The 8,023-nt window shown below is 41.4% G+C and overlaps 1 pseudogene; it reads left to right on the top strand.

The window, feature by feature from the left end:
• Positions 1 to 2,791: 2,791 nt before the first annotated feature.
• LOC101420037 (ribosomal RNA processing protein 36 homolog pseudogene) lies at positions 2,792 to 3,529 on the top strand (annotated as a pseudogene).
• The last annotated feature ends 4,494 nt before the right edge of the window (positions 3,530 to 8,023 follow it).

Here is an 8,023-nt window from a genome sequence, read left to right on the forward strand (position 1 = left end):
GAGCAGTCCAGACTTCTATCTTACTGCCCATTTTATATAAGCAAAAATGGGTTTTGAATATAATTTCAAGGCACATTTATTTGCCACCATGCTTCTCCTCCACACGAGTATAAGGCAATGGCTAGAACAAATGCCTCGAGATAAACTTTTGTCTTTGAGACAGTAGGTGGGTTTAAAAAATTTATAGGCAGCGGATTTGGCCCAGTGGTTAGGGCTTCCCTCTACCACATGGGAGGTCCACGGTTCAAACCCCGGGCCTCCTTGACCCTTGTGGAGCCGGCCCATGCACAGTGCTGATGCGCGCAAAGAGTGCCGCGCCACGCAGGGGTGTCCCCCACACAGGGGAGCCCCATGCGCAAGGAGTGCGCTCAGTAAGGAGAGCCACCCAGCGCGAAAGAAAGTGCAGCCTTCCCAGGAATGGCGCCACACACATAGAGAGCTGACACAACAAGATGACGCAACAAAAAGAAACACAGATCCCCGTGCCGCCGGCAACAACAGAAGCGGACAAAAAAGAAGACGCAGCAAATAGACACAGAGAACAGACAACCGGGGTGGGCAGGGGGGAAGGGGAGAGAAATAAAAAATAAATCTTTAAAAAAAATAAAGTAAAAAATTTATAGACGAAGCAGGACCTGGGGCCCCTGCGATATGGAGTGATTTCTGGTCTCCAGCACCCTCAGCCCTCAGATGCGGCCTCACCGGGACCAGGACGGGCAGCGGGACTTCACAAACGCTTCCTGTCCCAGGACTTTGGGCAGGATGCCTGCCGGAGCAGGGCACTCAGCCGGCACAGACCTCACACCCCGTCCCACACCAGCAGCTTGCTTTCCCCACAGGGAGCATTTCCTCGGGCTGGAGTCATGACAGCCAGCTTCAAGAACCAGGAGTCTCATAGATTTTGTTTTTGTTTTTATTTTGTTGCTTGTCGTTGAGGAATGGAAGTGCTATTTTGTAGCTTTTCAAAATGATTTTTGCTCCCGAATCTCTGGGCAGGAACCAAGGACTTGGGCAGATGCACCTTCCTCATAGCCTCTGAGGTGTCACTCTGCTGGCCTGGAACACACCCAGGTCACAGGAGTGGCCCAGTGAGGCCGTGCCTGGCTGACTTCAGTCGGAGGAGAAAGGTATGGGCTGTAGTTAATGACAATATTTTGATGGCATTCTTCCATAGTCTGTAACAAATGTTTCACAACAGTGCAAGGTGATGGTGGTGGGGTGATGTATGGGAGCCTTGTATGATGATATGATGATATGCATAATTGTTTTGTAAGTTCACAAATTTTAACATACACTAAATTGTTTATGCATGTTCATATATGAATAATATACTTCAATAAAAATATTTTAAATGAAAAAAATTATAGATGAAGCAAAATAAACTTTGTTCGAGCAACTTGTGAATCATAGAATTATAGAAACCAACTTGTATCATTAGAAAAGTGCAGTTAAATTTCACTAAAACGGGGAATTAAACAATAAATGTGATAAAAATTTTCTGCTGCCTGCACCCCAACTCCAGAGATTCTGACTCAATTGCTATGGGATGAATCCCATACATTAGTTTTTAGACTTGTTTTCCTAAAATGATTTTAATGTATAGTCAGTGTTGGGGACTATGGTTCTAGGAAAAAATAAATTATTTTTCCTTATTTTTCTGTAATACCTGAGGATAGGAACTCATCCCTATTTCCCAAGTTAAATGAGCCCTCTTACTCTGGTAAAAGTCAGGATGGAAGTGACTTTATATTATAATTCAGGTCAAAAGGATGCAATTAAGAGTCAAACAGGTTTTTATAAAGAAATACAAAATGATTTGAGAAGGGGAAAGTTGTGAAAATAGTAATCATTTTCTAAGATAGCCTTACATTTCCATTTCAGTCCTAATTAAACCCTTCATTTAAAAATATTTGCTAAAAATGGAGATTTTAGTCACATTAAAGTGATCCTTTCCCCATGTCCTTCACCAACTGTTAGCAGTCTTGGCTCCAATAGTTGTTGCTCTTTAGCTAATGTCTGAAGCTCAAAAATGAATCAAATTAAATTTAAGAAAGAATTAGTGAGGGCCTACTTTACCAAGTCAAATCAAATTATGAACCACATTGAGGTAGCTTGCTCTGAACATGAGCTTCATGAACAATGAGTTTATAGTATATCCTCTGCTATTGTTCTACTTGTCCAAAAGTGAGTGCAGAACTTGGGAAGGTAGAATCTCTGAAAAGGAGTCTTCTGGGTGTAAAGAGAAACTTCTTAAAGGCACTCCTTGTCCCTAAAGAGTTTTTTCTTCTGCTTTAAACAAAGATGTAAAGCAGATGATTTTGTGAATGCAGAGGCCCCTTTCAGATATTAATTATAAGAGCACAATGACCAGAAAACAAAGAAATTCTAGAATCAAGGATGGAATCAGGCGCTGTAGAGCAAAGGAGAGTTCAAATAAGAAATGAAATGAACTTTTATCATTGCAATAGGATGACTGTTGGTTCAGAAATTTTATTTTATGGTGAAAACTTTAAGACTGAATCTTTTAATAGGTAAAATGATGGGTCATCATTCATGAATTCATTAATTTTTCAATCACTAACTGAGCACCTACTAGTATCAGAAATTATTTATGACCTAAGAAAATAATTATCAAAATAGACAAATCCCCTCTTTCTTGCAAGTTTCATTCAAGTAAGAGGAGCCAAATAATATACAACCCAGTATATAAGTATATTACATGTTTAGAAAGCTATTAATGCTATGAGAAAAAAATGTGCAGGGATTCGTCTTCTGAGATTTACTTGAACGGATGTCCAAAGTGAGTACCTAAGCTGGCCCAGCCAGATCTCCCCAGGGCCTGAAGCCAGGGGCTGTGACCTAAGACCAGCAAAAGGACTTCTCAGCTAGTCGTTTGAGGAGCTGTTGCAATTGCAGATCCAGGTGGGGAATAAGACATTTGCTACAGACATTTGGTAGCTGGAAACAGCAGTAGGAAGCAAGGTTCTAAACCAGCTGTCCAAAATGCATGCAATACAGATAAGCACAGGCCTCTGGAAAAGTCAGTCAAGGTCGTCTGGATGCCATATTTGCATCAGGGTATCCCCATCAGTTAGAAGGTGGCCCAGGACCCCTGCTTTGATGATCTGTCAGGAGATCATCATGAGGTGTTTGACAAAATGTTTCAACTCTTAAATGACATCTAAGCCAAAGAAAAGGAGATTGTGAAAAAGCTACTGAAGAACCACTAGTCAGGGGAGAAGCATGAGAAACTGCAGCTGCTGCTTCAGCAAATGGGACAGCAAGAAATCTCACAGCAGGAACAAAAGGGGCAGCAGAAGATGTGCCTCTCCCTGAAGCAGAAGTTCTGGGCTCAGGCCCAGCAGTGCCATCGGCCATACTTCCTGAAGAAATCTGAGCAGCCTACTTGGTCCTCGCTGAGAAGTTCAAGGAACTTAAACACAGCAAGAAGCTGGAGAGTTTCTTGAGTCAAAACAGGTGCTGAAATGCAAGCAAGGATAGGAGACGTCTCCCTTTGGGCAAAGACTAATAAGGAAATGTGCTCAGTTCTGCCAGGGCCCTGAAGAGACATGGAGCTCAGGCCTTGGACTTGGACTTTTCTCCTGTTTCTTTCCCATTCAAGGGCAAAGATCACAGTGGCCTTTTTAAAAAAAATACATTTCTTTTTTATTTTTTAAAAGATATTTTGGATTACATAAATATTACACTAAAAATATAGGTGATTCCCATATGCCCCACTCCCTGCCCATGCTTTTCCACATTAACAGCATCCTTCATTAGTGTGATACATTCGTTACAATTGATGAACACATATTGATGCATAGCCACTAACCATGGATTATAGTTTACATTATAGTTTATACTCTGTCCTGCACAATTTTGTAAGTTATGACAAAATATAAAGTAGTTTGTATCTGTCATTGCAACATCATGTAGACAATTCCAATGTCCCGAAAATGCTGCCCCCCATAATACACCTATTTTTCCCTGTCCCTCCCCTCAGAACCTTTGATGGTCACTGCCTCCACAGCTGCCCTTTTCAACTAGTTGGGCTCAAAGACTAGAGGGCTCTGGGATTGCCCCTAGGGCTGTGCAAGAAGAGCAGCTCAGCTCTTCCCATGCCCCACTGCCTCTGCTTGGATCTGTTTTATCATATCCTCATGTCCTTCTCACACCCTTGTCTTAAACCACTGACTCTTGTACCAAACCAAAACAACCTAGATAAATCATAAGAAATTGGAAAACATTAGAATGACCAAGATCTTAAAAGCTGCCATAAAGAAAAGACCTTACCTGCAAAAGAAGAAAAGTAGAATTAAAACACAGAAAATCTACAGCTTGGTGCTTCAGGGATAAGGTAAAGACATAGTTCTGATGACAGAATGCAGCATAATGTGAGATGAAGGATAAAATGCTTTTCTACCAGTGATTATAAACCTAGAGCTGTAACTACTGTGATAGTTTGCCTTGGTTTGAGGGATCCAGGGCTACAGGGTCCCCAGTGACACATGTCAAATGTACTTTAAACCAAAGAAATGGACTGGCTGATAAAAGCAGAAAAAGACTATTGAACTGCTGGGCTCACAGGACCACTAGACTGGAGACAAGCTCCAAAGGCACTTTTGTGTGGGGGTGTGGTAGGGCAGTGAGAGTTAAAGTCTGGGCAGTCAAAAGCACTCTGATCCTATCTCAGAACCAGTGTTGATGTGAAGATGTCACTGCTGACACCAGAATGCATTTTCCACTTGCCCTTCTGCTTGCTCTAGATTGAGAATTTCGAGGCAGAAGCATTTGATTAGCTAATTCTTGGTCATATGGCTACTAGTGGAAAGCTGGCAAAGCTAGGAAAGGATGATGGGTGGGAGGTGGACTCTTGGTTGTCCAGATTTGTGACAGGGTATTTCCCAAGCATGGGAAGGTTCAGAAGGTGAGTGGTCTGAAAACATGACATATATATCTACTACAAGGCTGTTTTAGACACACCAAACCTTCAAACTGCTACTTTCCTCCTCAACCAGGACTCAAAGTGATATTGAAAAAGTCTGTTTCAGCTGTGATTTCTTTTATTTTTCTTTTCTTTTGTAATGACTTTATTAAGATACAACTCACTTACCATACAATTCATCCATTTAAAGCATACAATTCAGTGGTTCATAGTATATTCAAATTTGTGCAACCATCACCACTGTCTAATCCAGAATATTTTCATTATGCCAAAAAGAAATCCTCTTCCTTTTTAGCAATCAAGTTCTAAGCAATCACCAATCTACTTTCTGTGTCTGTTTTGGACATTTTATATAAATGGAATCAATTAAAAAATTGTGCAGGGTAGGAGCAAATGCTAGTGGGGTAGGTGCAACATTAAATAGGAGACACCCAGTTCCTACAATCATGACAGATAGCTCAGGAGTTCAGTGCCCTGCCAGTAAGTCCCACTTTGGAATTTGTGCTCCTGAGTGTGATGGAGTTGGATTCAGATGTGACCTCTCTACACATGCCTCTTCGTCACTTTTATGGAATCTGTGGTTGGCGCTGGGATTGGTGTATACTCAGAAGACTTGAATCTCTAGGCTTACTGTGCACCAGCTGGGCCCCAAGCCTTAGCAGAGTTGCAGCACCTACTCTCTGGTTGGTTGGACTTGCCCATGTTGGCTAACAGGGAGGTGGGATGGTCAACCATCACACCAGGGAACCAAGAGAGTCTGCAACTGCAAGCAGGAGAATTCCACCCATCAGCCATGTGGGATCTAAGCCCCCTCTTGAGTTAGAAGCTGAGTGGGCATCACCATCCCAGGGTACTCAGGCTGAAGGAATAAAATATGGATTAGAGTGGACTTACTGGTATTCTACTGTAGAATTATTGTGACTCTAGCAATGGAAGAAATTATATCATTGATGTGGAGGCAGTGGCCACTGGAGTTGCTCAAGGCAGCAAGAGGGAAGAAGAGGTGTGATGTGGGGGCATTTTCAGGACTTGGAGTTGTCTTGAATGATATTGCAGGGACAGATGCAGCACATCATATATCCTGCCATAACTCACTGAATGGGCTGGGAGAGAGTGTAAATTACAATGTAAACTATAATCTATGCTATGTAGCAGTGCTCCAAAACGTATTCATCAAATACAATAAATGTGTCACACTGATGAAAGAACTTGGTGATGTGGGAGGAGTGGGGTGGAGTGGGGAGTGGGGGTATATGGGCTCCTCTTATATTTTTTAAGGAAACATTTTGTATGACCTATGTATTTTTAAAAAATTTTTTAAATCTATTTTAAAAATCCTAATAAGGCATGGAATTTAGTTTAAAATGATGTATCATGTATCAATATTGGTTTATTAATTGTGATGAATGTATCATAGTAATTTAAGATATTAATAATAGGGGATGCTGGATTTGTGGTATGTGGGAATTCTTTTTACTATCTTTGCAACTTTTCTGTAAATATTTTTAAATAAAAACTTTATGTAAAAAAATAGATTGATGAAGAAAAGTATCATTGAGAATATGTTACTTCAGCAAAGATTGAATGAGGAGAGGGAGGTGGCATTGAAGTTTTGGATCACAGAAGGGTTACAACAGTGGTAGAGGAGGATCATTGGTGAGGGGTGTCAGTGATGGGGGATGCATAGGAGGAGGTTCACCTGGGACATATCTATAAGGCATATGAATGTGTTCAAGTGTTCATGGGTCATTTTCACAGTGGGTGGAGATCCATACAATAATTGAAAGAATATTAAATTCCCATCCTGGGGAGCTCTGCCACATTCTCTAATGGAACAGCAAGAATCCTTTGAGTAGAGGGAAAATAACTAGTGAAGGAGGATAGGTCATTAACAGACCCTTGATATTGATGGCTGCAATTATGAACCTTTCCTTTTAAAATTGAAACATAGCATAGTATTATAGGTTGCCTAAGAGTTAGCTCCTGAGAGTCTCCTTGTTGCTCAGATGTGGCCTCTCTGTATGTCAAACTCAGCATATAAATGCATTACCTTCCCCCTAGCATGGGACAAGACTCCCAGGGAAGAGCTGCCCTGGCACCAAGGGATTACTCCCAAGCACCAACTAGTAATGCAACTGGAAAAAGACCTTGACGAGAAGGGGGAAAGGGTAAAGACAAATGAGTTTATATGGCTAAAGACTCCAAAATGAGTCAGGAGGTCATTCCAGAAATTACACTTACGCATGTCTCAACAGGATCTCATTGCCTGCCTAGTAAATATCACCTCAAACAACAGGGTTCCCAAGGGCTCTGGAAATGTCCAGACACTAGAGGCAGGACAGACAGCTCAGGAGTTTGGTGTTGCCATTGGACCCTACCTTAGATTTTATGTTCCCCAGTGTGACAGAGTTGGACTCAGTTGTGGTTTCCCTACACATGGTTCTTCTGCCCCTTCTATTTGAATCTATAGTTAGTACTAGAGTTGACATGTCTATGTCCAAGAGACTTAAATCTTTGGGCTGTCCATGGGCCCTGAGCCTCAACAGAATTGCAACAACACCTACTCTCCAGATCATTGGATTCACACAGGAGAACTAAAAAGGAGATGATGATGGACAATGACAATCCCAAGGAACAGAGAAAGTCTGCAGCTGCAAGCACAATAGTCCCATCCATCTGCCCCATGGAATCTAACCACACTAATGTGCTCACCTATTGTAACAAATGTACTTACCACACTAATGAAAATTGCTGTTAATGTGGGAAAATGAGGGAGTGGTTGGGAGTGAAGCATATGGGAATCCCCTATATTTTTTATGTAACATTTATGTAATCTAAGTATTACACAGAAATTGGATATAAAAGAGAATTTGGGGAGAAGAGCAGGTATTTTTTATATAGGATAAATAATAGCGCATTTTCATAGTGATGGAAAATAACTACTAGAGAAAGAAAATATGATGATGAAGGAGAGGAAAGAATTGCTGAAGCATTGACAAAGTTTGGAGAGGAGATCTAGTGAACAAATGGAAGGACATTTTAGAGAGGAGCATAGCCTGGGCTTATATAATAGCAGGT

The sequence above is a fragment of the Dasypus novemcinctus genome, chromosome 11, assembly GCF_030445035.2.
Source record: "Dasypus novemcinctus isolate mDasNov1 chromosome 11, mDasNov1.1.hap2, whole genome shotgun sequence".
NCBI classification, from domain to species: Eukaryota; Metazoa; Chordata; class Mammalia; order Cingulata; family Dasypodidae; genus Dasypus; species Dasypus novemcinctus.